The sequence below is a fragment of the Carettochelys insculpta genome, chromosome 1 (assembly GCF_033958435.1).
Source record: "Carettochelys insculpta isolate YL-2023 chromosome 1, ASM3395843v1, whole genome shotgun sequence".
Lineage (NCBI taxonomy): Eukaryota > Metazoa > Chordata > Testudines > Carettochelyidae > Carettochelys > Carettochelys insculpta.
In genome coordinates this window covers 219,747,033-219,774,872 of record NC_134137.1, presented here as the reverse complement: position 1 = coordinate 219,774,872, position 27,840 = coordinate 219,747,033, and the positions used below count along the sequence as shown (strand labels likewise).

General features: G+C 43.3%; 1 protein-coding gene across 6 annotated transcripts in view; it reads right to left on the bottom strand.

Annotated features, from left to right (window-relative positions):
- COL8A1 (collagen type VIII alpha 1 chain) overlaps positions 1-27,840 on the bottom strand; it is a 143,429-nt gene that overhangs the window by 64,077 nt on the left and 51,512 nt on the right. Inside the window, exon 1 of one of the 6 annotated variants that reach the window (XM_074999720.1) lies at positions 14,967-15,024. The exons of the other annotated variants lie outside the window; for them this stretch is intronic. The gene's annotated coding sequence lies outside the window, so the exon portion shown is untranslated. Of the gene's footprint in view, positions 1-14,966; positions 15,025-27,840 lie in introns of those variants that run through there. 6 annotated transcript variants of the gene reach the window in all.

The following is a 27,840-nucleotide window of genomic DNA, read 5'->3' as shown; positions in this document are numbered from 1 at the left end:
TTCTGAGAAAGGGAAGAAAACTGGGGGTAGACTGGAAGGGATACATAAAGGTATTCAGTGTTGGCGGCCTAACATGGACAGCATTAGGTAGGGAGGAAGAACAGAGTTATTAATTCAGGAGACCACCTGCCACAGATTGCCTCTGTGACATAGGAAGAACTCCTACCATGTCTGTACCTCATTTTCCTCATCCATAAAATGAGGACAATAATATTTACCTACCTCACAGTAGGAGATTATGGGGCTAAACTGAATAACTTTGAAATGTTTTGAGATCATTGGATGGAAGTTGATATAAAGGTCCAAAACATTTGTTAGAATTATTTTCTGTATCCAGGTGGTTTGTTCACATTATTGGCACCACTCCAGCAAAGAAATCTACTTAATAAATTTCTGCCACCCACAGGGTGTGTGCCAGAGCTGCCCTTAGGTCAGCCACAGGAAGAGGTAGCCTCCAACACCTCCCACAACTACAAGGGGGAAGAATCCCAAGGAAAACCCCTCAAAGGAGGGGAAAAACTGGACTCCTGGGGACCACGCCCCCAAATTGAAGCTACGGACTCAAGTGAGCAGCCTGAAGGCTTCTGCGTTGAGCCCTTAGGTAACTGGGGACCTAACTACTAGGCCTCCCTGCCAGGGGCCCCGCCTACACCACAGTGACATCCATAGCCTTAGTGAGGGTGGGCCCAGCTGGTGAGGAACGATGGAGCTACTGCTGAACTGGATGGTGGAGCAAAACACCAACTAGCAGCAGCAACGACAGCAGCAGCTGCTCCAACAGATGGCCCAGCTGCAGCAACAGCTAATTGGGGAATTAACAACCCATCAGCAGAAGCTGATGCAGCAGGTGACTTCCCTGCTACAACCCAGGAACCCGGCCGAGCCTAGTTGTCCCAGTGCTATGGGACACCTGCCAGAGGTGGCTGCAGCCTGAAACAGAGACAGGAGCGCAGATGGCCGAGCAGATCCAGCTTGAACATTCACCCAGATTCTACCTTCTGGGAGAAGGGAAAGGGTGATGGAGAACCACCCTGAAAACACAACTGCAGCCATCCAATTGATGGAGAACTATCTAGCAGCCAGCTCCCCTGGAATGACCCCTCTCTGGGCCCCAGGCCAGCTGGGGTGCCCCAACATGAATGGCTGAACGTAGCCAGGGGTTCCAAGGCCGGGGGGCTCGGCACCTGCTGTCCCTCCCTGGGCTACCCCCATATTTCAACTCCCAGGTCCCAGGCCAGCTCACCAGCTCCTCTTTCAGGATACCAGGAACCAGGGTCCCGACTCAGCCCCCAGTGCAGAGAACCATTCCACGTCAGTCCTCTTAGGTGCCTTGAGGAGACATGCCCCACCCCCGAAGTCCATCCAAGAGCAGGATTTCTGCTTTAAATATGGGGATTTTGGGCATTCGTCCAGGGACTGCCCCTACATGGAGTGTAACTTTGGGAAGCTCTGGATCCGCCTGCCCACATGTGCCCACCCTCAAGGCACAGCCAAGCTGGCCATCCCGCTCTGTGTCAGCAGGACAGAGCCAATTAGGCTGATTGACTCCGTGTGCACCCCAGACCCTGTTTCAGTGAGTGTTTTGTGCCTGACCCTGGCTCTCTTCAGGGCACCATCGGGCTTCAGTGCATCCATGGAGATATGAAGGCCTATCCCTGCACCCAGGTAACCTTACGAGTGGGAAGGCACCAACAGCCATCGATAGCTGTCCTGGTCCCAGCCCTTGCCTACCCAGTGATACTGGGCAAAGACTGGAGGCATTTTCGGGAACAGCTGACGGGACTCAGGAAGCCCTCAGTTAGGAACCAGCAACCCCAGCCTTTGAAAGTTGCTTGGGAGGAACCCAGGACTCTTGCTGGAGTAGGGGAAGTGGTGGATCCACGGGAAAGGACTTCCCAGGCACCAGCACAAGCCCAGATGGGCCTGAGCCCCATCCAACCTGACAGGAAACCAGCCCCATTAACCGAATCAGCAGTCCTCAAGTGCCCCTCAGACTTTGTGAGAGAGCAATGAGTGGACAAGACCCTGAGCAGAGCATGTGACCAGGTGGCCATAGTAAATGGGGAGACCATGGGGCCCCGCCAATTTCCCCATTTTGAAACACAGGAAGATTGCCTATACTGTGTGGGTAAGGACCTACAGATGAAAGAAGTGCACCAACAGCTCCTAGTCCCTCGACCGTATCAGAGGAGGTCAATCGACTCACCCATGGTGGGGAACCTGGGCAGGGAAAAGACAAAGGCTAGAATCCTGGCCCACTTCTTTTGGTCTGGGATCCACAAGGAGGTCTCAGACTTTTGTGCTTCCTGCCCCGAGTGCCAGCTCATAGCACCCTGGCCAGCAGATTCCCCCTCCTGCTCGTGAGTATACCCTTTTTACGAGTTGGGGTGGACATAGTGGGCCCCCTGGAGAAGAGTGAAGCAGGATACCAGTTCCTCGTTGGCATTGACTACGCAACCTGGTATGCTGGAGCCCTGCTGCTACACTCCACAAGTGCCAGGAGGTTGGCAACTGAACTCAGGAACATCTTTGCTCAAGTTAGAGTCCCTCAGGAAATCCTAACTTTATGTCCCAAACAGTGCAGGAGGATGCAGCCTCCAACCCCTCCCCACCGCAACTGCAAAGGGGAAGAACCCCAAAGAAACCCCCATGAAGGAAGGGGAAAACTGGACTCTCAGGACCACGCCCCAAACTGGAGCTACAGACTCAAGTGAGCAGGCTGATGGCCTGTATCTGGAGCCCCTAGGTAACTGGGGACCCAACCTCTAGGCTTCCCTCCTGGGGGCCCACCTATGCAGCATTACCAACCCTTCCACTGCTTACTGGGCTCTTAAAAGACATTGCAGGGTAAATTACAGCTAAGTGACAGCACAGAACACTGAGAGCCAGGACTGGTGGCTGGAAACAAATGTTATGAAACTATGGGAACTCAGCCACACCCATGATAAGTGGTTGTTTGGCTAACGAAAGTCATGTCAGACCACGGATGTTGATGGACCAGAGAGTGCCACACTAGAGAGGTTCAACCTGTACTAGGTATTTGCCAAAACTCTGAGCTCATCTATAGTTAAATAAATTCAGCTGGGATAAAGCTCTTTTTCTGAGGGTTTAAGTGGGATTTAAGTAAACCTTTGGTCCTGATGTGAGGAGGGGAAAGAGGCACCTTCCTCTGAAGCATCATGTATCAGTGATTGCTGGAAGCAGGAGACTGCTATGAGAGTCCAGGATTCCAGAGCAGAAACGAAAATTCTACGTTCTCGCCATACGTGTCACAGATATGCAACCTGATTCTCCTTTCACTTAAACTGGGCTTACTCCAGGCCCTTGAATAGGGTTATTCCTCATTCACAGAGGTGAAACTGTGAGTTGGGGCAGGCCCATTATTACTTTTTCCTTTGCTCATCTCTCTTGCGTTCTTTGTGTTTTAGCATCATAGCTCTGTACGTGTCAACGTTTAATGCTTGGAAAAAAACAATACAAATAAAGTTTTTAATAAACTGCAGCGTGCTGCGGGAATGCTTGTGCTGATGCAATGTTTTCCAGCAAATTCCCAGGGTTCTTGTTCAAGAGGCAGGCCTGACAGATGAACTTTCACAGGCTACAAGAATTCAGATTACTTCTATGCTTCCAGTTTACAGCTCAGTCGCTTAACAGACAGACACATGCAAGACATGCGTAGAAGAGCTGGGCGAGAGCCTTATGCTTATTTTGTCACAGATCACTTGGGAGGAACCATAAATCTATTGCAATAAATCACCATTCCTCTCTACAGCTGTGGGAATCATGGGAAGAAAATCACTGAGAAAATATTTCTGAGCAGTTCCTACCTACATTCCATGCACAAGACAGTCCAGTCTCAGGCCCTCGCAAAGAGACAGACCCCCACCAGAGAGAACCAGTGAAGAAAGCTGAGGTGGGGTAGTCATGTGACAAACAGGATGTACTTTCCATCTAAGTGCTTCAAGACTTGCATGGTTTCCTAACTGTAAGTGCCCCATATTTCAAACCAGGGCTCTTTCCTTTTAGTTTTAAGGGTGAAATGCCCCTGAAGCTAAGGGACCAGCACAAGGACTCTGCAGCTCTTATGTCCATTTCTGAGTGTGTTGGCTCTTTGCAGAGAGGTGATTTTTGCCTGCAGGCCTGATGCCGGAAGTGCGTTGAGGTACCTGGGGCTTGATGGCTGGCCGGCAGTGGCAGCCATGCCAGGGCCACACAAGTCGTCCAGTCTGCATGCAGAGAACAGGAAACTAAGGTGGTCTTCAGGCGCACTGACAAGCAGGGGGCAAGGAGGCAAAACGGGCAATTGTCCTGGGGCCTTTCTGACCGAGGCGGTGGCCAGCGCGCCGGGCACCTTTGAAGTGCTGGCAGTGCTGCTCAGCTATTCTGCATGGTGTGTGCATGGGGGGAGAGCACTGCCCTGCTCCTTCTACCCTGGGCCTTGCTCCTTACAGGGCAAGAAGCCAGACCCCCCCTCCCATCTTGCCCTGGGGCCCCTGGTGACTGCCAGCCCCATTGGTGGCCTTCATTTCATATCATTCAAGCCATTGCAATGGTGAGGCCTCCGTTCCAAATTCGACTCTATTGCAGCTCAGGGCAGCTGCTTGGCCAAGATTCCCAGAGGTTTCTGTACCTATGGGATGAGACCTGGATGCAGCTGCCCAGCGAGCTGTGCAGGAGGAGCGAAGAGCCCATTTAAAACTGTAATTATCTGATCGTCAGGCCAATATATGTCTCATAGCAGAATAATTTAAATGTTGGGAAGATGCAATGAAAATGACATTGGTTTTTATCCCAGGAGTGGATGATAAGTGGCCGGTAAGCCACAGGTGGCTCGCCAGGGGCCAGTCCTGGCAAACAGCCTCCAGCTTATTGCTCAACCCTGGCTCACAGCCTGGCCTCTTTTATTTAATGGGTCAGCATTAAGAGAGGCATTTTGAGTCTAATAGGAATGTAGGTGATATAATTTCTGTTCAAAGCGTAGGTGCCAATTTGGGGTTTGAGTCTGACGGAACAACCTGAGTTGCCCTCGCCTCCACTAGAAGCCGGAGGTGCCCAGCAGCAGGCAGGATTAGGCCCTTGAGCTTCAGCTGCACCTGTGGTGTCTGTTGAGTCTTTATACAAATCACCAAAGATGCTCTTTGACCTATTTCCAGAGGGGAACTTGAGGCTTCCCATTTAAACTGGACTTGCATCAAGCATTGTTCTAGTCACACTTTGTTGTTTTCCACTATGTCCTGTCTTAATAAACTCTAATGGGCAGGCTGTGGCTCCTCAGCCCTCGCCTGTGCTGCAACAGATGTGGAGAGGCCACACAGCAGCAGGAGCCGCTGGGGGAATTTTTCTGGCTCGGGATAGAATTTTCGCAGGGCAGTCCCAGGAAGTGCAACAGCGGGATCTGCACTGTTCTTTCAGATCTTGAGGCCTGTGTGCCTGCCGAGCTTCCGTGCCTGACGAGAAGGGTGAGGGGGAAGATCTTGGTTCCCTCCCCCAACACACCCCATTGCCTCCCACCTCATTTGTTCTGTAGCAACTTGTGTCTGCCACAGTAGCAGCACAGTGTTCTTTCCTGCATCCGTATGGGGTGTGGGTCTCTGTACAAGAGACTCCTTGGGGCTTCCCTTCCCTTCCCCCAGCACACCCAGAAGGTGGGTCCAAAAAGGCATCTTGTTTAATTCATTAAAGACACATTAGATGTAAACGTTAGCATTGCTGCACAGACTAATTTCATTAGAATGCATTATGTTGCCATGAAGGTCACCCAGTTAAATCAGCCTTCTCCTACCCATATCTGATATAGTCTCAATCACATGAAACAATGTCCTCTATGTTTCAGTCGTGCACTGTTTAATTTGTTACTTTACTTCCTTCCCAAGTCTACCTCTAGATCCTGTAATACTCTTAACATATCAGCAAGTCTACTACAGTAGCTACTTTATTTAAACAACAAGACTTCTCCTTCAGTGGGGAATTTAAGCAATCCTCATTGGCAACAGTCTGGTAGAGTGCTTAATTCTTAAAAAAATTGTGCAAAACCTAGGATAAACTATGGAAAGAATGTTTTAAAAAAAATCTGAGCTGAAGGTTTGTTCTGTTGCAGGATTTCAAGTAAACTTGCCTTAGCCAATTTTATTGTTGAGTGTCTTGAGGTACTGTTTGAAATATTTCTCTGGTTTGTGTTGACACTTTACAATTACATTATGTGAAAATTCAATAATGTTTTAATAAATTCCTGGTGGCAGTAGAAAACTAAAGAAATGTCACTTACAAATGTGTGTTTTAGTAGTGATGTTGAACACAATGGTAACTTGTCCAGTTCAAACTATGCTTCAAATAGGACCTTAGAAGGTGCTGATCAGCTGTCTTTTAATAGGTACTGACTGGCTCCATTGGCTTTTCATTGTAAAGTGTTTTGTTTGGATGAAGCTATTACCCATTGATAAAATTCTGAGATGTTTCTTTCAACTGAAGAGTGTTTAAAAAGCAAACACATCTTAAAGTACTTTGGTCTGAAAACTTAAGGGGTCTCATGCAATGTGGTTTATACAGTTAGCATCCTAAGTCCAGACATCCGTTTTATTGTCTACTTTAATATGATGTATTCTGCCACCCGCCTAACGTACTTTATTATGAGCCAATCATGATTATGTTGCCAAGAAAAAAGGTGATAGGATCTCCCTCTATTGCAGGCAAGATTGTATCTAGATTGCTATAGTAACTTCTCTCTATTAGAAATCTGAGGATAAATTTTAGGGGAGTCACAGAGAAGGAACATAAATAATGAATGTGCTGAAAGATTATTAGATCTAATTAAGTGTTTGATTAAGCAACAAATGAAATAAGGTGGACCATGATAAATACATAACAACTAATTAGGACAACTAAGAACAGAAAAGAACAGTTGGGTGAGACAAAGGCATAATCAGTCATTAAGAAAATGAATACATATGCTCGTAGCATGAAAACAATTCTCACAGCAATCTTTATTAGACTAAAATTTCCATAGAAAATATTAGAAGAATGATGGTTTGAGACATATGAACCCAGACTGGTATTAACACTAGAAAGTACTTTCCTTAGTTGGCAGTGTACTGGCATAAATGACTTCCTAGATATTTTCTCTCTCTAACAGTTTAGTTTTCACCTTTACCTTTCGTGATTAACCCTATTTATCTCAGTGAGATTATACCAGGAGCAAGTTGTACCTACTCAGTGGGACCAAGGGTCACAGGATCTGATCCGTTATGTATATAAATAGATTTGAGTCAAAGCTCAATATTATTTAGATAAAGTCTATTGGAAAAAAAGTATTAGCTGCCAGCATTGCTCCCAGGATGGGTTCAGAAACAGCTGGGGGCACGTGTCTTTCTGGGTGGGAAACATGATGAGGGAAAAAGAGCTGAAATGACATCTCTATTCTCCATTGCAAAGATGAACCTAGCAAAGGGAATTTCATAGCGGGACTACTAGGCGCTTACCTAGCAGTTCACAGCACTAACTCATCTGCACAGGATTTCATGGGATAGATATTGATGAATGCTGTTAATCCCATGTGACAACTGGGAAACCAGAGAGAGAGAGAGCGAGAGCGAGAGAGAGGTAATAGTTTGCTTAAAGTTTCTCATCATGTCAGTGGCAGGGCTAGGATTTAGTTTGGGATCCACAAGACACTTTAGGCACTAAAGTCCTGGTTTTAGACACCACTGTGATCCACAAAATTCCCACCAGACCCGGTAGGAGCTTAGACTCGCTCTGCTCATAAGTTTTCAGGGTAAAAGTTCCCTTGATGCCTAAATTTCTGGCTCTGGAAACACACACTGCTACCTTCCACTATCCACGTGGACGCTTGTCTCCTGCCTAAATTTCACACTAGTTCACAAATCTGAGGGCCATAGGTGCTCATCCAGTGAACTCGGGCACGACCTGTTCCGCTAGACATTCTCAGAGGCCACCCACTAGATAGAGTCACATTCCGAGTCTGGCTAGAAGAGGAGGTGGTGGTGCTTGTTTACCACTGTTAGCCCCAAGGTCGGCGCACTCACCAGGGATGTGGGAGAGCCATGTTCCATTAACCTCCTCCGCCTGAACAGAAGAGAGTATTTCAATGGGGTTTCCCTACCACTTATGACAAAGACATGGGCCAGGTCATCCCTTCCCCCACAAGTCCCCTGTGGCTGGAAGCAGCTTCTATTCCCTCCCCTCCCGCACAGCTGCTGGCCACATTCCAGCAGAGCCCATGAGAGAGATTTAGGGCTTCTGGGGGATGTAGGCCTGCATGTCCCTCCTCCCCACCCCTTGCATTGCCTCAGGAAGATGCAGTGCTGGTTACCAGGACAGGTGGATCCATCCTGGGGACACAGCCAGGCTTAAAGGGTGGAGAGCACTGGGTAGAGAGGGTAGGGTCAGGCCATCACCCTCCTGTGTGACAGAGGTGTAGGGAAGGGTGTGTGTCACTTCTCCACATGTGCGTGTGGGGTAGGGGTGAACGTGTCACCTCTCCCCATGTGGATCCTACAGCCGTAGAGGTAAGAAGGTAAATACAGAGCCCAACTCCATAGTGCTGCCTTTTAGCAGGTACACAGTCAAACTCATATTAATTTGAATGTTTGTACTGCAGATTTAGGATTGATTGCTGTTGAACTCATTTGAATGTGAGTCATTTTACTAGGTGTCCCATATTCAGCACAGGGAAATATGGTCATGTTCAGGGTATAGCTGCGATCCATCTTTCAAGGTTCGATCTTGCCATATCTTTGCGAAGATATGGCAAAATCGAACTCTCTGGGCTCAGCTGTCCACCCTGGCACTCCTTGCTATCGTGTGAAGTAAAGGATGTCGGTGTGAGCCCTAAAAGCTTCAGTCTACACCAGGGCAGAAAGCTGATTTTGATACATCGAGTCTAGCTGCACTAATGGTGTAGCTAGAATTGCGTGTCTGGGATCAACTTTGTTCCCAAGTGTAGATCAGGCCTCAGTGTATACCTTTACAAAGGCCCCATATTCCACATTTTTCAAAGAGCTGATTTCTTTATTTTTGGATCTGATGATCAGATCTTAGTTGCCCAAAACCTTAGAAGATCTCAACAGGTAATTATGGTTTTTGACTGACTGTTTATTTTTGAAGTTTTCTGCATGCTTAACTCCCTTGAATTCCGTTTGAATGAACCAGAAAGTCCCCAAACCTTAATTCTATCATTCAGTTAAAACCATTCAAAAAAACCCAAAACTTCCTTTAAAAAGACCATTTGGGGCAGATTTCTGGGTGTTATCAATGCTCTTGGTTTGTTTTTAAATTTGGAGTGTCCAGTTCACCTGTTTTCTTCTGTCATCTTCAAATTGTGAACAGCATCTTAAAGTACTTTTGTTTTACCAGGGGTGTAAACAGCATGTTGAAAGTAAATAAATATGCCATTTATCTGTTAATAAAGCCCTAGGAGTATTAGGTCACCACAGTTTGTTTGTCTGGCGAGAGCTGGCCTCCTGTTGGGAGAACTGAAGCCAGTTTGATTCATCACCAAAATGTGAACCTGGAACTAACATTGATTTTGCAGATGTGCATAATAATAATCCCTTGGGGTTTAAAATAATAGACTTCAGGGTAAAAAACAAAGATTGTAAATAACATCATGAATCAAGTAGAAGCTAACCAATTACTCCCACTCTGGTCAGAATCTGTCTTCATTTGGCATCTTCCTTATTTCCTGAAGAAATATTAATTGTTATTTTGAATAAATCCATTTAACAGTCACAAACCCAGACCATTTCTGACCCCTCTTCATGCTTATAAACAAGAAAAGGAAGTGATATCATAAGATTAAGAACTGAGAACGGGGGTGTGCATGTAGGCTTGCATGTGTATCACTGCAGCAATGTTCAATCTGAGAGCCGGTTTATCCTGGAGCAATGAATGCTGAAAATATGAAACATGTTTTGAAACAAGATTTCTGTTCACTGCCCAGAGAAAGGGCTTTGTAATCGCTAATTTGGATTTGTGGAGGTGAACAGAAAAGCAGGACTGTAGCCGAAGAAAGACAATGCCCTCCTTTCTTCCCACTCCATTTATGTAGGCTGACCTCCAAAACTGTAATGGAATCAACAGAATAGAATCACAGAACTAGAAGGGACCTCTAGAGGTCATTGAGTCCAGTCTCCTGCACTCACAGCATGATCTAGCACCATCTACGTCAAGTCTTCTCAACACCACTTTTCCAGGTGTCCTCTGTCTACTGGAAGTCAACATATGGATCCAGAGATACAGTGACTACAGCAGTCCCATTGAATGATGATGTTGAATTCATTTAGGCTCCATTTAATTTTCTGTCATGAATTGAGGAATCTGACATTTTAGTTTGGTCACAGTGCATCTTTTGGAGTGATTCATTTATCTGTCTACTTTTTGCATGGGTGCTGTATTTTTGTATGTGATGAAGACTCCTTTAATTGGCTCACTTTTCCTCTTCTGACTTGGAATTGCATAACTTAAAATAGATGCTTTTTTAATATGTGGTTTTCATTAGAAAACCTACCTGTTGGCATCTTATAGAAAAAAAAATTAAACAGTGTCTTTAGAGATAATTTGCTTGTATAAAATTTACTGAGTTTCACTACCTGCAGTTTAAATAATCAGGAAAACCAGCTTACATAGTCTTAAGCTTTAGATCTTTCAGACTTGGTAGTTGTGTAATTTCCAATGTGATGTCACAGAAAGGAAAATTTATGTCCAGTTTTTTTAAATGTTAGGCTACATTTTTGCAGTCATAATCAATTACAGGTGCAAACGATGGTATTTAGTTATATAGACCTACATTTTCAAGTGATTAGTAATTTTGGGTGCCCTATTTGAAATGCTTTAGAATATTTTCAGAAAAAATCCAGGCCCTCTAAAATGTCTTGTGTTGGCTCCTCAGAAACTGAGACATCGAAAATCAGTCTCTTGAATATTTAGATCCCGATAAAGTTACCAACTGTGACTGAACATATGTGGGCACAATAAGTTAGCTAAACTTCTAAATAATGTCACCTGGCTGACTTGTAGGGCAAAAATAGAGGTTGGTGTTAATGGCCGTGTCTACACGTGCCCCAAACTTTGAAATGGCCATGCAAATGGCCATTTCGAAGTTTACTAATGAAGCGCTGAAATGCATATTCAGCGCTTCATTAGCATGCGGGCGGCAGCAGCGCTTCGAAATTGACGCGCCTTGCCGCCGCGCGGTGCGTCCAGACGGGGCTCCTTTTCGAAAGGAAGCCACCTACTTCGAAGTCTGGGAATAAGGAGACTTCGAAGTAGGTGGCTTCCTTTTGAAAAGGAGCCCCGTCTGGACGAGCCGTGCGGCGGCAAGGCGCGTCAATTTCGAAGCGCTGCTGCCGCCCGCATGCTAATGAAGCGCTGAATATGCATTTCAGCGCTTCATTAGTAAACTTCGAAATGGCCATTTGCATGGCCATTTCGAAGTTTGGGGCACGTGTAGACGTAGCCAATATGACCCTGGTATTTCAAGAAAAGAATTAGTATGACATGAGCTTTAAAAAAATCTGTTTTAATGCAAATATTCCTGGTAATAAAAGCCATGTTGCTGGGAACACACAAACAATGTTACTGGGCACCAAATTGTCTCTAAATATAATTTTTAATAATTTTCTATGAGGTGTTATTGGTGATATTGACGGGGTTTGCAATGTCGTTTGCCATCAGGAAAAACTTGGGTACTTTTGTGTTACATTATAAACTCAGAACTCAGCTAGGGCCATCAAAAGTCACCTGAAACTTTCACGTTAAACTGAATTCAAGATAATTTGTGGAGGGCTGCAGTTTCATGTGATTTCTTTTGAGCAGTGAAGTTTGAACATGTGACTCACACCTAAATTCAAAGGTTGTGACCCTATGAATACAAAATCGGGAAAAAAGTTTCTCATGAAGCCCTATGGAGTTCTGTCAAACCGCTGTGATCAGTTGTACTTTTGTTAGTAACTTTAATCAGTGCTGTTTCCAAGTGTCATGAATTATAGAGGTGAACATAAAATATAGTCGAGGGACAAAAAAACCTCTAAGTTAAAATACTCAAGGGAATTTTGGGGTCTTTCTAAGATGGTTCCTTAAAAAAATCAAGACATACCAATTACAGAGAAGGAAAGAACTACATTAAATATTAATTAAAGCATGTACAATACTTTTAGGGTGATCGTTGATATGGACATTACCAACACTTCCACTACTTATTGGGCTCTTAGAAGACATTTAGGGGTAAGTTACAGCTGAATAACAGCACAGAACACTGACAGGCAGGACTGGTGGCTGTTAACAAACTTTATGTTACCACGGGAAATTTAGCCACTCCCATGATAAGTGGTTGTTTGGCTAATTAAAATCATGAAATTCCAGATTACAGAATTTCAACCAGTATCTACTTTCAGAGGTACTTCTAGGAACTTCAAGGAGGTGCTTACTACCTCTGAAAATTAGACTATTTATTTCAATACCTAAATGTGGATTTAGGAGCCTTATTTCAGGGACCCAAGTTAAAAAGCAGGCCCTAGAGTTTGGGATTGAGTGTTTCAAAACTTTCATGGAAGTTTCAGAGGCTCTACCTTATGAACACAGATAAGAGAAATCTTTAAATTATACTAATTATTAGCAAAGACAAAACAAGCAGTAATTAATTATACCCGTAGTGCAAAAAGTTAAGGATAGTTTGCTTTTCAGTTGCTTTTATTTTAGTTGGCTGTGGTGGGAGTTACAGGTGCTCCCAGGATCAAGCTGACAAACTGGACCACAAGCAGCACTTAGCCACTCCCAATAGCATTAGATGTTCAGCGTGGTGGTATAATGGGTGATTAACAGTATCTCTGTCCCAGGCATGTCTTGCAATTGTTCTTGGATGATTACAGCTGCTGTGTGAAAAAGCCTGGCACACAGACCAGCACAGGAGCTGTTGACATATTCATATTACCTTTCCCCTGGCTGGCTCTTGAAAAAGAGAAAATTCCTCTTTACAGCAATTCCATGGAAATAATTCATTAATAACCGTGTGTGTGTGTGTGTGTGTTGGGGACAGGGTGGGTGTGTGTCAGTTTGTCACCTACTGGATTTAAGCAGGTCAGCTTTTACAAAATCAAGTCTGGATTAATTTATTTTATGGAATACTATTAAGAAACATTCACTGCTATTGAATTAATATGAGACAAATGATGCCAGGTGGAAGGGAAGACTGGACTTCAGACTTAACATCTGAAATAGCTAAAGGAACTGGTTTTTTTCAGCTTGAAAAAATATAAACTATAGGTTTATGGGTGTTAAGGTGCAGTTTTAAAAGTCAAGTAGAGTAGAAGTACAAAAACCCAGTGGTTGTGTCTACACTACAGTCCCCTTTCCAAAGGGGAATGCAAATGCAGCAAATCAGAAATGCAAATGAAACACCAATTTACATATTTCATGCTTCATTTGTTTTAGAAAGAAAATCAGCAGGGTAGGCGGGGTGTTTTTGAAATAAAATTCCATTTTGGAAAGCACCCTACTTCCTAATTTTTTTTCAGGACCTGATTGGTGTCAAATGAGAGAATTTACTGGACTAATGGAAGTCAATATTGTCAAGCAGCATTATTAAAACTTCTGCTGCTTATTGGGCTCTTAGAAGACATTTAAAGATAATTTGGAGCTATATAACAGCACAGAACACCGAGAGGCAGGAGTGGTGGCTGTAAACAAACTTTATGGGATCATGGGAAACTTGGCCACACCCAAGGTAAGTGGTCATCCAGCTAACTATTTCTCCAGTTTGTCCAAATAATGTTGAATTATAATCCTATCTTCCAAAGCACTTGCAGCCCCTCCCAGTTTTGTGTCATCTGCAAACTTAAGAAGTGTACTCTCTCTGTCATAATTTAAATAAATGACAAAGATCTTGAAATAGCACCTGACCCAGAACTAAACCTTGTTGGACCCTACTTGATATGCCCTTCAAGTTTGGTTATGATCCACTGATAACTAGTCTCTGGGAACAGTTTTCCAGCTAGTTATGAGCCCACTGTACAGGCATTTGTATTTCCCTGGTTTGTTTAGGAGATGATTATGCAAGACTTTATAAAAAGCCTTCCTAAAATCTAGATATAGAACATCTACCATTTCTCACCGATCCACAAGGCTTGTTATATTGCCAATGAAAGCTATGAGTTAGTTTGGCATGATTTGTTCCTGACAAATCCATGCGGTTACGTATCACCTTATCACCTAGGTGTCTGCAAAGTGATGGCTTAATTATTTGCTCCATTACATGTCTGGGTACAGAAGTTAGGCTGACTGGTCTGTGATTGCCCAGGTTGTCTTTCAGAGACTGGATCTGTATTTGCCCCTTCCATCCCTATTCAAAGATAATCCCTTAAACTCAGCTATCTCCTCAGTCATCTCCTTGAATATTCTAGGATGTATTTCATCAGGACCTGGTGACTTGAAGACACCTAACTTACCTAAATCATGTTTAACTTGTTCTTTCCCTGCCTGGCCTCTGATTTTATATGTGCCTTTAAAAAAAAGTAACTAACACACAAGATTGTAGGTAGTATATGTTATAAACAAGATTAAAAGATGGGGGGATGATCACTTACAGTTTGAAATCCTAAGAATAATTTAATCCGCCTTGCAAAACAATAGCTTTTCAATAAAGTCCATACTTCTAAAGTATTATAAACCCAATGGTTATTGTTATTTGTATTATATTTTATGGAACATGAGAGCGTAAGTATAGTATAAAAAATTGAGGCATTTTAATGTGGTTCCTGGTTTCTGAGTTTAGTGTGCAATCAAGTCACATTTTCAAACTTTTCTCTGCAACCACCAGGGTTACAGTTTTACTTTTTTATTTTTAAAAGAGACGTGAGAGTCTCATGCAATCTCTTCATTTCACCCCTGCTGTGAAAACACAAATAATATGAGAGCTGGCAACTCTGTCATAGGGTCATTGTTTTTTCCCAGCATACCTTTTGTGGATGACTCGTCATATTTGGTAGAACCAAGCAGCTGCAGCTCAAAGGGCACTTATGCAAATTGCTGCAACTCTCTCATCCAGCTGGTAAGTAGTTTTGAATTCTGATATATTTTTCATCCATTTTGCTTTTCTTTCTCCTGGGGAGATAGTAAGATTGGAAATGTAACATATGGAACTAAAGGGCCCTTTGAAACTTCCAGAGTGGTTTTGTATTTCTTATTGAAGTATAGTTTAGTAAAAATGAACAAATATGTAAAAAGAGCCCCCCCGCATTCATGTTGATAAAACTTCCTATCATCTCTCAGTATTATGAGTTCTGCATCTTGCATACAAATTAATTAAGGAAGAATTTTTTTTTAAATATATACTATGTCCCTGTGACTGTATAACCAAGCACTTTAATTACTATAACTCCAATTTCTCTTAGAAGGAGAGAAAATTTAAACCGAATGATGTAAAAAAAAAAATCTAAAGTAAAGTTTGGTACATAAAAGGGTTGTGCTTAGAAGTCCAGTATCTTCTTTTTCTAATCTTTGTAGGGCCCTGAGATACCATATCTCAGAGCTAGGGCATTTTTCTCTATAGAAAAGCCATATGGGTCTTAAGCAAGTGTAATTTTATCAACAAGACAAGGAAGAAACGTTTCCGTGGCCAGTTGATATATAACTTTAATAGTGTCTGAAGCTGGTTGGTGGTTGGAGTGTTAGGATAAGAGGGATTAATGAGTTGATGCTGCTGTTGTAGGCACATAAATTACACAGGTATGTGACAAATTTATCACATGAATGTTACCTGCGAACACAAGATGTCAGTGCATATGTCTGCCTATCCACCTAGTTACAGTTTCCTACTCAGGGTGCTAAATGTTATATCTTTCTATTTATATGCTATACTCTTCTATCTCGACCCTTGAGGCCCACATGCCTGGGTTGATTACGTTAGAATGTCAGCTTAAAGTAAATTTTCTATCTTAATGGCTGGGGAAAAAGTAGAAAATGTGAATGGAGTGCAGACCAATGAAATGGTGTCTGCCTGTACCTGCAGAGAGATTGAAACCATAGCTTGGAGAGTGCCTCTTTCATCTCTCTAGGGTTTTACTTCCAAAACTGTTTGTCGTGAGGGGCCTTCCCAGTAGCATCCCAGCTGAGGACTGGTAGGAGAAGAGTCACATGGGTCTGACCCACCCATCCAGGTAAAAAATGTCTGGCTAATCAGAGTCTCCCCTGCTCCTGCCTGGCTCATTCTCTCTCACTCAGGCTTGGTTTACATTAGGATATTAGGTCAAACTTAGCTGACTTGGGTTGATTTTCTGAGCAAATCAGTCCACACTACAGGGTCCATTCCACCAACTTGAAGGGCTTCTAAGGTCAGTTTTGGTACTCCTGCTTTTCATGAGGAATAATGTCCATTCAATCTTGGATGGTCAACGTTAGGGTAATGCACACAGAGCATTGTGGAATTCAACATTCTCGGCCTCCTGGAGCTGTCCCACTATGCCCCAATGTGACCACTCTGGCCAGCACTTTCAGCTCTGCTGCTCTCCAGGTGTGCAGGAGAAGGTCCCTACTGCCTCCACTGCTCTCCTTGAAGGAGAGGGTGGCCCCCCTTTTGCCAGTCCTGAAAGGAAAGATGGAGCTCACCCTTCAAGTTGATGTCCCTGATTCTCTGGGAGTGCAGGGGATGGGGTGGGGAGTGGGCAGGGTAGGACTACAGGATAAAAGTATGAAAGGCCTTATGTTGAGGTGTGGGCAGGGCCACTGAGTGCCTTAATTTAGCCTTGCCTATCCCTATCCTTTTCTCTTCTCATTTTACTTTAATAATGGTAAAATAGCTTACCAGCAGTTCAAATTTTGTACTTCACTTTACCTGAAGTATCCCTATATTATCCTCTCTGGACTGAGATCTCTTCCTGAGTTAAACTTGATTTAGGGGAGGAAATACTACGTAAGCAGGAATTGGTGTGATGGATTATGGGCCTGATCCTACATTCTATACTCAGCCAAAGTGCTCGTTTTCAAAAGAGTTCTGTCTGAGGAAATGAGTGCAGAACAGGGTCCCCTCAGGATGTACCTGAAGTAGTTCAGCAGCATCTGGTATTTGGAGAACACAAATTACACAGGTAACTCAGAAGGGGATTTCATATACCTTTGAGGGGAAATGTGCATAATCTACAAGAAGCAGTGATGTGTATGGTATCCTGAGGAACACATTCTCTTATGCAAACTTTTTGCCAGGCACTGACTGAACCTTCTGGTGATTATATGACTATTCTCAGAACCAATGAGCTGTGTAGAAGTACTGGCATCCAATCAGGGCCTTAGTCTGTTACATTTTTTTATTGGTTGAAAAAAAATTGCAAATCACTGTTCTCTGTGTCTGGATTCTAACTGGTGTTTATACCGTAATGATCAGTAGCAAGTCAGATTTCAACCCTGCATGTCTTCTTTACTATTTGGCTGTTCAAAGAACTTTGCAGTTTAAGATCTAATTCCCTCTAATGTATTTATTAAGAACCCATTTCAGATGTACTGGAAACACAGAATTAATGTTGACTTAAGTCTTAAGAAAAACAGAAAAATATGAATAATTATCAGTTGTCCATTCCATAGGCCACATACATATAACCAAGGATGGTATTTGGTCTACACAGCATGAGAATTTTTTAAAATGTCCCTCTGTAAAGGACAAAGGCCCAGATGTAGGTTAGGAGTCTAAATACCTTTATGGATCTGGGGGGTCAAGTGTTGATCTGAGTTAGTTTTACAGCTGGAAAAATACTAAAATAAATTCTGCAAATATTAATTTGAAAATACATTTTCTTTGTTTGTCTTTGCACTCCTATGTTTGCATTCTGATATTCTACAAAATGAGTTTACTGATGGGAAAGTTCATTGAAGCATATTCAGTTCTAAATGAACACTGCAGAATATTTGCTGACAACAATTTTGAATTTACAATGGAAAATATTGGATCTGGAGACATTACATTATTTTATTTAAACAATTTGTGAACAGTAAAAGTTTTTAAATCATTGCTATTCATGTGTCTCTTGCTACGATATCAGCTCTTCTGCTTTATTAGATGTATAGAATGCTATATACCTACATAAACAATCAAGTTTGGAAATCTGGTCATTGATTACTATGGGAATTGGACATCAAAATCCCTTTCACAGCTTTGAAAATCCCACCCTGCATTACTTGGAACAAATTGTCTATGCCATTGTGAATCTTTGTTTAAGAAAGGACTAGGGCCGTAACAAGAGGTATGATGGGGCAAAAATAAGAGGTCTCGGTAAACTTAGACTGGTTGACTCTCCTACCTAGCTCTAAATAAAAGCTACCTGGTTGTCAAGGCAAAATGTCACTCCAGTTGCGATCTGTTTTTATTACCTAATGGCAATTCCAAAATAATTCATGAACCCCAAACACACACTTGTTTCCACAAACTAGGTTGCTCTTAGAGTTATTTCTCTCATGACCAGACTTTATCTACCTTCTTCATATTCAGAATGGAGTTTAATGAACTGCAGCTGACCCAATGGGTCAGCAATAGTTAACCTGTTCCTTCCCTAGGATTCCAACCCCTGGAGCCTTGAGAGGAGTGACAAGAGTATCCTGTCACCATTTTATAACCACATTAAGTGCAAAAGGGTCCTTATAAATCGGAACAGAGCAGTAGAGGGCCAAAAAAAATCTTGCTGTGGAATTTCTGCTAATATTGCCTCAATCATGCTGCAGTCATAGACATTCCCTGCCATCAGTTTAAATGGATTCCTGGGAAAACACTTGAGTACGGCAGAAGTCCCAAAGAAATGAATGGCTGGTTGAAGAGTGAGTGTGTAGGTATCACTGCCAGTTTAATAACAAACTGACTTTTCTTACTTGGAAACAGGTGTAGAATCAAGTGTGCGTGTGAGAAGAGGCTGTTAAGAACTGCATTGAACAAATAACGTTTAGTCCTTCTCCTACCCCTGTTAAAGTCAAGGGAGCAGGAATGGGCCATAACGTTGCAATCTGGCTGGATGAGTGAGTGGAGAAAAAAAAAAAAACCTCACACAAAGCATCTCTAACAGCAGTACTGCTATAGAAAAGGCTGGAGTACCAAACACTGCTGCTTTTGAAAGAGATTAAAATACACTAAAAGTTGTACATTATATCAATGAAAACATAATCTCAGACTAAACAGTACATGAAGCAGCATTGCAAAATACCCCAACGTTGCCAGTCTTCCATAACATACAATTCAGTTTTTTTTGGTACGACAGTGAGGAATTACAAATCTTGCTGTGGGAAGTGTATGTATACTGACTGGAATTGCACCTAGGTGCAGAACCATTCCAGATTTTCTTCAGAGGTGCCCAAACTTCTGCTGTTTATCATGCATATGTATGTCTTTCACTTATTCCCTTAAAATGAACATTGGTATCTGTCTGAATGCAGTGGTTTGGGTGAGCTAATATTTTTAACAATTTAGTTACTAAAGTAGTCTCAAAAGCTTCTGTGTATCATTTCCACTACTAATTACCCTTCCATGGACTGAACTACTTTGTGATTCTACAACAGTGTGATCACCTTAACGCTGAATGTATAAGAGGTTTTACAGTGGCAAACCAGCTGACTTGTTGGATGTCTTTCCTTTTACTTCTTCAAAATAAATGGTCAGTGGCTTTGAGGGAGAAGCAGTCTGGGGCTGAGTCCGTAATAAACTGTACAAATGCAGCAGGGAGAATACCAGAGCATCATAATCCTTACCTGCAGCAGCTTGATTACTGTAGTCCTGGTTCAAGGCTGCCATTCAGGTAGTGGGTGGGTGATGTACAGGAATAAGGTGAGCTTTGCAAACCCATTGTCATTTGTGATTGAAGGCACAGTTTGTACCAAAGGTCTTGTGCTATAGAAGAGTTATTAAGGGAATAAGTGATCAACTAAGGCTTAATATTGACACTGCCACATTTTTCATATTTGTCATGACTGTGGGAGCTTATATAACCTCCTATCACCTACTCTTTTATGGAGTCACTGGGCTGTGGCTTTCCATACTATTCACTCCCCCCGAGAAAAGATATGGGGGCTGAGGTAAAAAGTTACGCACAAAAGAGTGAACATTTTTGGACTTACTGAAAGGTTTCATTTTGAAGGCTGGATGAAGTTTTGTTGCTTTACCTTTAAATCTCCTTCCTCTACCACATACATATGATGGGATCGTCATTTACACTGCTACAAAGGGAGAGAAGCAGATGTAAAAGGCCACCAAGTTGGATTGGTAGTATTTAACTCCGGCTTCGCGTAGGTATAAATGGCCACACAAAGCAGTGGGCTGGCTGGCTGGCTCTCATTTCTCATCCGTTAAAAATGACTATAATGTGATGTGTCTTCCTACCTTGCAGGATTGTTGCATGAGAATATTTATCGATTAGTAGTCTCAAGGAGCTCTGAAGATCAGGACTGATGTAAGGGCTAAGTATTATCGTAAGGCATGTAATAAAAAATCGAGAATATAAAATTATTCTCTTTTGAGGTCCGGTTGTTCCCGGTTTTACCCAGATAAGCAGTTTCACTGATACAAGTAGTGTCATTAACAACATCTTTGTCATGAGCGTTTGAAAGTTTATGCATTCATGGCTTCCTGTAGCTATTAAGGCCAGAAGTGATCATTCGATCACATCATCTGGCCTCTTGCATTGAACAGGCCCTTTAATTTCATCCAGTTCCCCCTGCATAGGGCCCAATAACATGTTTGGTTTAAGCATGACTTCCAGAAAAGCATACTGTCTTAAACGGCAGACATCAAGAGACAGTGAGTCTACCATTTCCCCCTGGTAGTTTGTTCCAGTAGTTGGTCAGCCTCTCATTCAATGTGGGGAGCATCTTTTCTCTTTTGGTCTCTCGAAAGCACATTCTGTGCCAGGGCAAGGAAAGGGGAGAGATTCAGTCCAGTGTGAGACTAACTGTCTGGTAGATTGGCTGCTGTTTATTTATGGATAGCTGCTTTCTTAATTATTTATCTTCTCCTGCTCCAAGATATGACTCACTGAAGTATGTTTTTGCTTCATTTTATTATGTTGGTCAAAATCAGAAACAGAATTTGTCTGGGTTTTACTCCTAACTTAATCCCATAAACATTGTGAAGGAGCCTTGACCCAATGCAAACACTATAATTTAACTGACATTAGAACTCATGACATGTTTTTTCTTTAATAAATTTAGCTTTTGCACATGCCAGTAGGCTCATCCATTAAATGAACAAAGGAAAATGTAAGAGTAAGTGGCAGGAAAAATGTCCTAACAGTTATATCTGTAGGTGACTGATTAATCTCCAGGGCTACATCTACACTAGCACACTACGTTGAAGTAGCCTATTTCGACGTACGAACATCGAAATAGGCTACTTCAAAGCGTATCATCTACACTCCCTCCAGGGTTGGTGCCATCGATGTTCAACATCGAAGTAGCAACAGAGAACGTCAAAAGGAGCTGCCCCGCAAGGAAATGAGGAGCGTCCACGCACACAAGTGCTCCCTGTTGAAATAAGGGGCCAGCAAAGTCCCAAGCTGCTCCCTTAAAGGGCCCCTCCCAGACACACTTGGCCTGCACAGCACGAGATCCACAGAGCCAACAACTGGTTGCAGACCCCATGCACACAGCATGGACCCCCAGCTGCAGCAGCAGCAGCCACCAGAAGCCCTGGGCTAAGGGCTGATGCACGCAGTGACCATAGAGCCCTGCAGGGCTGGACAGGGCATCTCTCAACCCCTCAGCTGATGGCCGCCATGGAGGACCCCGTTATTTTGACGTAGCGGGACATAGATTGTCTACACACGCCCTACTTCAATGTTGAATGTCGAAGTAGGGCACTATTCTCATCTTCGGATAGAAATAGCGATTTCGATGTCTCGCCACCTAATGTCGATTTGAACATCGAAATACCTCATGGCATGTGTAGATGCAAAACGTACTATTTCGACATTGTGCCAGCTACTTCGAAGTAGCCGGCTAGTGTAGATGCACCCCAAATGGAGGAGGTAAGAAAAAAAAAGTTGCTGAAGCTATTAGCTAAAGTGCATAAAGCAGCTGAGCATATACCTTAAGCAGCACTGTGACACTAGCAGAGTCATAAGTACAGCAACTTACTGACTCAGAGTAGCTATAATAAACTTTATTTCTTCTTCAGAGCTCCTCAGTTGTACTGCTCCTCTGTATTCTAGTCCTCCTAAGTGTCATTGCTTTCTGGCTGCTTTGACACTCGCATTTCTCTTTCGAAGTAGGCATGCAAATAAGGGAAATCAAAAATGCAAAGGAGGTGCAGATTTACATATCAGGTACCTCATTTGCATATTCTTTCGAAAGAGCTTCTTTTGAAAGAAGAAGAGCAGTGTAGACACGGCTCTTTCGAAAGTAAACCCCATCTTCGAAAGAACCCTTCTCCCCTTTTTTATGGGAAGAAGCATTCTTTTGAAGATGGTGTTTACTTTCTAAAGAGCCATGTCTACACTGCTTTTCTTCTTTCAAAAGAAGCTCTTTCGAAAGAATATGCAAATGAGGTACCTGATATGTAAATCTGCACCTCATCTGCAATTTCAATTTCCCTCATTTGCATTCCTCTTTTGAAAGAAGAATGCAAGTGTAGATGCAGCCTCTGTGTCTCAGAGCAGGTGCATGGATCAGGCCAATTAAGAGGGCTCTCTCATCTCCAGTTTCTATGATTCCCTATTATATTTCTTAAATTCTTCATTTCTAGAAGCCTTCCTTCTCACCTTGCACCAGAGATCATCCTTCCCATTGAGATGAAATAGAGAGTGGTGGTGGTGGTGTTTTCAGTTCATAGCATTTTGCTGGTTTCTTTTCATGCCATAAATAAGAGGTTTTGGGGATTTATTTTTTTTATCATTTCCACCTGTCATCCAAACAAGAATTAATGGACCATCCAGTACAGTACTCCTTCTGTGGATAAAAGTCTCAAAGTCTCCTTTGTTATGCCATATCCAGCAGGCCATGGAGGTGCTATCCAGAAGTGTCCAAACCTAAATCTTTGGGTATACAGAGAGGTCTCTGAACCTTTGCTGAATGTTTCAGTGGCAACTGGCCGAGCTTAGTTTATTCCTAGGAGGAGGTGGTTAGAGTTAAAGAACTCTAGATAAAGCTAAAGACAAGGGCTGTTTAGAATTCCCAGGTCTTCCACCATATCATTGGTGGTAGTAGTAGTAGTAGTAGCATCCTTTCATTGTTACCACACAGAAATTGCCTAATTCTGCATAACTCAATTTCCCCATTTTTCTAGTGATTGCCATGACAAAGTCACCATTTGCCGCCTCATTAACACAGTAGTGGTTTCTTACTATATTTATGAAAGGAAATAACTTTTGGCAGATGTTGACTTTTTCATGGCACCACTCATAATGATTAACTACTGAGCCCTGGGAAAATCAGATTCTGGACTTCCTCAGTGCCATGTGTTGAAACTGTTTCACTGTGAATAAATTATGAAAGAGCGATTGGGAAGCAGGTCTCCTACCTTCCAGGTGGGTATGGCTCCCTGTAAGCTGCATGGCTGAGCAGCTGTATGACTGTCTATTTTGTGCTGCACAGATACTCCATGAAGTCGTCATGCAGGCCAGGGAAACTGGCAGCTGGAAGACGTCTGCCCACCCTGGCTATGAACGAGCCCATCTTCCAATCGGCCAAGCCTGGTGGGCTCCAGCCCAAACTCTGCCACAGGCAATCCAGCCAAGGCAATCCTTTGGGGCAATCACTGGCCCCCATCTGGCCATGGTAGCCCATGGCCTCAGCCCCAATTCTGCCATGGCCCCCAGGCCCTGGCACTCCAACTATGGCAGCCTGGCCCCAGCCTCCAGCCAGCCCTGGCCCCATCCAACAGTGGCCGCCTGCTTCCCCACCCCCACATCTAGATGCTGTGGCCTGGCTCCAGCTCCCATCTAAATGTTTCCCCGCTTCTGGCTGTGGCAGCTGAGGCTTGTTCCCCATCCAGACACGGCTCCCATACTGCTTCATCCTTGTCTCATGGCAGCCTGGCCCTGGTCCTCATCCAGGAGCAGCACCAGCCCTTATTTTGCAACTGTGAGTAGACAGAGCACAGGGAAGTGGGGAGTCCAGCCAGCGCCCTCACAGCCTTGCACCCCAACCCTCTGCTCCCTCTCCATCCACATTACAAAACCCTTGCTTCATCCTTACCATCAGAGGTGGAAAAAGTACCCCAAAAGTTATTTAAGTAAAAGTGCATCTACTTTCACTTCTGGATACTTGAGTACAATCAATTGTGATGTGAGCATCTGCGCACATGTGTACTTTTACTCAAGTCATTTTCCAGAGAAACCCCAGTGACTTGTATTTAAGTACCCACCCCCAGCAACTGTACTTTTACTCAAGTAACTTTTTGGTGACTGTTCCCACCTCTGCCTATCACACTGACTTTCTTATGCGAGCCAATCAAATTAATTTGTCTGAGCTGGGGTAAAATTAGAGGGAACCCTGCTTGTTGGTGCCCTAGCCAGGGGATTATGGAGCCATTTGCATTTTCACTCTCTCTTGCCCAATGACCGTTCCATTGTGGATAAATATGTAAATAGTCAGTGGGCCAAAGGGCGAGCAAGCATGAGAGAATGACTCTGCCGTCCAGGGCTTAAGGCACCTGCCCACTCATTCTATTCCTTGTATGGGGGAGTAGGTGCCTAAATCTGTCTTTGTGGATCACACCATGTCTTGTATTTTTGTAGGCACCCCAAGTTAGTCACTGCATCACTGAGCATCACAGTGCCTATGTCCCTTTGTGGATCCCACACATCGTAGTTGGACAAGTGTCGTGTGAGATGGCATCAGAAATCCCAAATGTGTCTATAAAGGGCATGACTTCGTCATTTGAGAAAGGGTCTGAAGTACAGGACTCGTGATCTATACATAAATAATAGTACTTTATTCTATTTATTGATTAAAACAAAAAAGCAGTCAAGTAGCACTTTAAAGACTAACAAAATAATTTATTAGGTGAGCTTTCGTGGGACAGACCCACTTCTTCAGACCATAGCCATATCAGAACAGGTCTGAAGAAGTGGGTTTGTCCCACGAAAGCTCACCTAATAAATTATTTTGTTTGTCTTTACAGTGCTATTTGACTGCTTTTTGTTCTGATAGCATATAGACTAGCACGGCTTTCTCTCCATTACCATTTATTAATTATGTAAGTTCTTTGAAACATGAAGCTCCCTTAAAATAGGGTTACAGTCTCCTACAGATGAGGAAGAAATCTCATCCACTTGGTGGAATTCCATCTTGTGTTAGTTTCTTTTTTGGGAAGTACTCAGGCATTATGGTGTTAGGTATAACAACTTAGACAAGGCACAGTGTTATCAGGCAGGTAAACTGGATTTATCCCCATTTTGTGGCTGGGATAACTCAGAAAGAAAGCTTAGGTGATTTGCCTCATGCACAGAGGCATAGGTGGTGTGTCAGTGTTAGGATTTTGAACCCAAGAAAACCCGGCTTTTGGTCTTGTGCTCAGACCATTAGATTACACTTCCCTCTGTCAGCTCAAAAGAAGTATGAAAGCAGCCACAAATGCTAAACTTTATTCTTCATGGGTGGGAATTCTGCAGCTTGCCTCCTGTCCCCCTACTTCTTTTGGGAAATGCAATGTGTGGTGTGCCATGATACCATCCATTTTAGGTGGAAATCATGGGGAGAAGAGGAGCAGAATAAGAAGCCAGAGTATTTGTTCACTGTTCAGTGCATTTTTTACAATGATTCTAAAATAGTGTGTAGTTCAGCAGAGGAGGCGGTGGGCAAAGTATCACTGATGGCTCATGTGCTGCTAGCGTGCATGGGTATTGAAGATTCATTTAATAAAGGAATTTTGCCAAGCTTTCCACAATCTATGCTTGCCTTTTCCCCCAACTGTTAGGGCTGAACTGCTATTTCAGATCAAGTGCTGCTGTGGACATACAGCCACAAAATAGCTCTCCTCAGCAATTCCCTTAAAATCTGTGTGTGTGTGTGTGTGTGTGTGTGTGCGTGCACGCGTGTGCGCTGATTTATGGAAACTAGCACCTATGACTGAACCATTTTGTATTTAATTTACTGATGCTATAGACAGTATGAACAATAATCACTTCCCCAGATTTGCAGCTTTTGCTTATCACTGCATTGTCAGTCAGCAGCACCTTCCTGACAGCTACCTGGGGGCAGATTTTGATCAGCAGACACAGCTGGACTGGAGGCAGCAGTTGAGATTGAGATTGTGTAGAATCTTGCTGAAATTTAGTGGGAAATGTTTTATATCAGTCCAGCTTCTGATGGCAGGTATGTGCTATCGATGGCTGAGCCACAGCGTTTTTCTGTTGTTCTGTTTAATACAAAACCTCCAAGGTTTATTAGAGAAGGTGGTTTGCACACCCTGGAATATATAGCCATGTAATTTCTGAAGTTACTCATAATTGAATTGGAGGGGTCTTGCCTTTGTAAGCATTTTGGCTGATGAACACAGGTTCTCTCACTGGCTGGAAAGAGAACAAAACACACTGTAATCCAACTCTACTGTGAGTCTCTCCAGGAACAATATAATTACATTAAAGAGAGGCTATTTTAAACGAAAGGAAAAAAGATTTTAAAAACAAATCATCGTTTGTTGTGACATTCACACTATTTAATCCTCTCCCACTGGTGACATTGACTTAAAACACTCCAAGGAGTTCAGCTGGAGCAGATTCAAAACATGCACAAGACACCTGATGTGTTCATTCATAGAAATTTGGGCTGAACAGCGGGGAAAATCTTTGACAGTGCAATGCACTACTCTGTGAATAGTCTGCTTCAGTAAGAGGTGGAAGCGTAATCACTTGGGCCTTTTAGAAAAAAAATTGGACAAAAAACTAAGGAATGTGCTATAGGCAACAATCCTGTATTGGCCTTCAGGGGGTGAACTGGATGGTTAAACAGACCTTTTCCATTTCGCATGGCTATAAATTTCTGGATGCTTATTCCTAACTGATTCAGATAAAGCTATATTCTCTTCCCTCGCCCCCAAGCATCTATTAATGTAACAAAATTCAAACCACTTTTCTTTCCAGTGCATAGAAAACCCGCTTGCCTAAGCAATGAAGTTATACTGACCTAATATCTTGTGTAGACAGCGCTGTGTTGATGCGAAGGGTTTCCCCTGTCAACATAGCCATGACTTCTCAGGGAGGCAGAGTGCCCTCAGCAATGGGAGAAGCCCTACTTTTGGTCTAGGTCAGGGGTAGGCAACCAAAACAACAAGAGCCATTTTTTTCAAATTTGGTTAAAAAAAAAAAAAAAAAAAATCAAGAGCCACAATGCATGTGAATATGAGACAGTCCTTAATAAATAACATCAAACCACTCCTTTTAAGAACAGAGCACACACAATGGCTGCGTCTACACTAGCCCCCTCCTTTCGGAAGGGGCATGGTAATGAGCGAGTTGGGAAGATGCTAATGAGGCGCTGGCAAGAATGTGCAGCGCCTCATTAGCACAATGGTGGCCAGATGTGATTTGAAAGCGCTGCTTTCGAATCGCACGCCGCCTGTGTAGACGCGGGGGCCTTTTGAAAACAGCCCCCAGACTTCAAAAATCCCTTCTTCCTAAAACCAAATAGGAAGAAGGGGCTTTCAAAGTCCAGGAGTCCTTGCAAAAGGCCCCCATCTACATGGGCAGTGCACAATTATGCTAATGAGGTGCTGCCTATTCATGGCAGCACCTCATTAGCATCCTCCCAACTTGCTCATTACCATGCCCCCTCTGAAAGGAAGGGGCTAGTGGAGACGTAGCCAATGATTTGTAATGCAATACATGCTTACTGCAGGGTGTTCACAAACGTTTTACATATTCTGTTTCC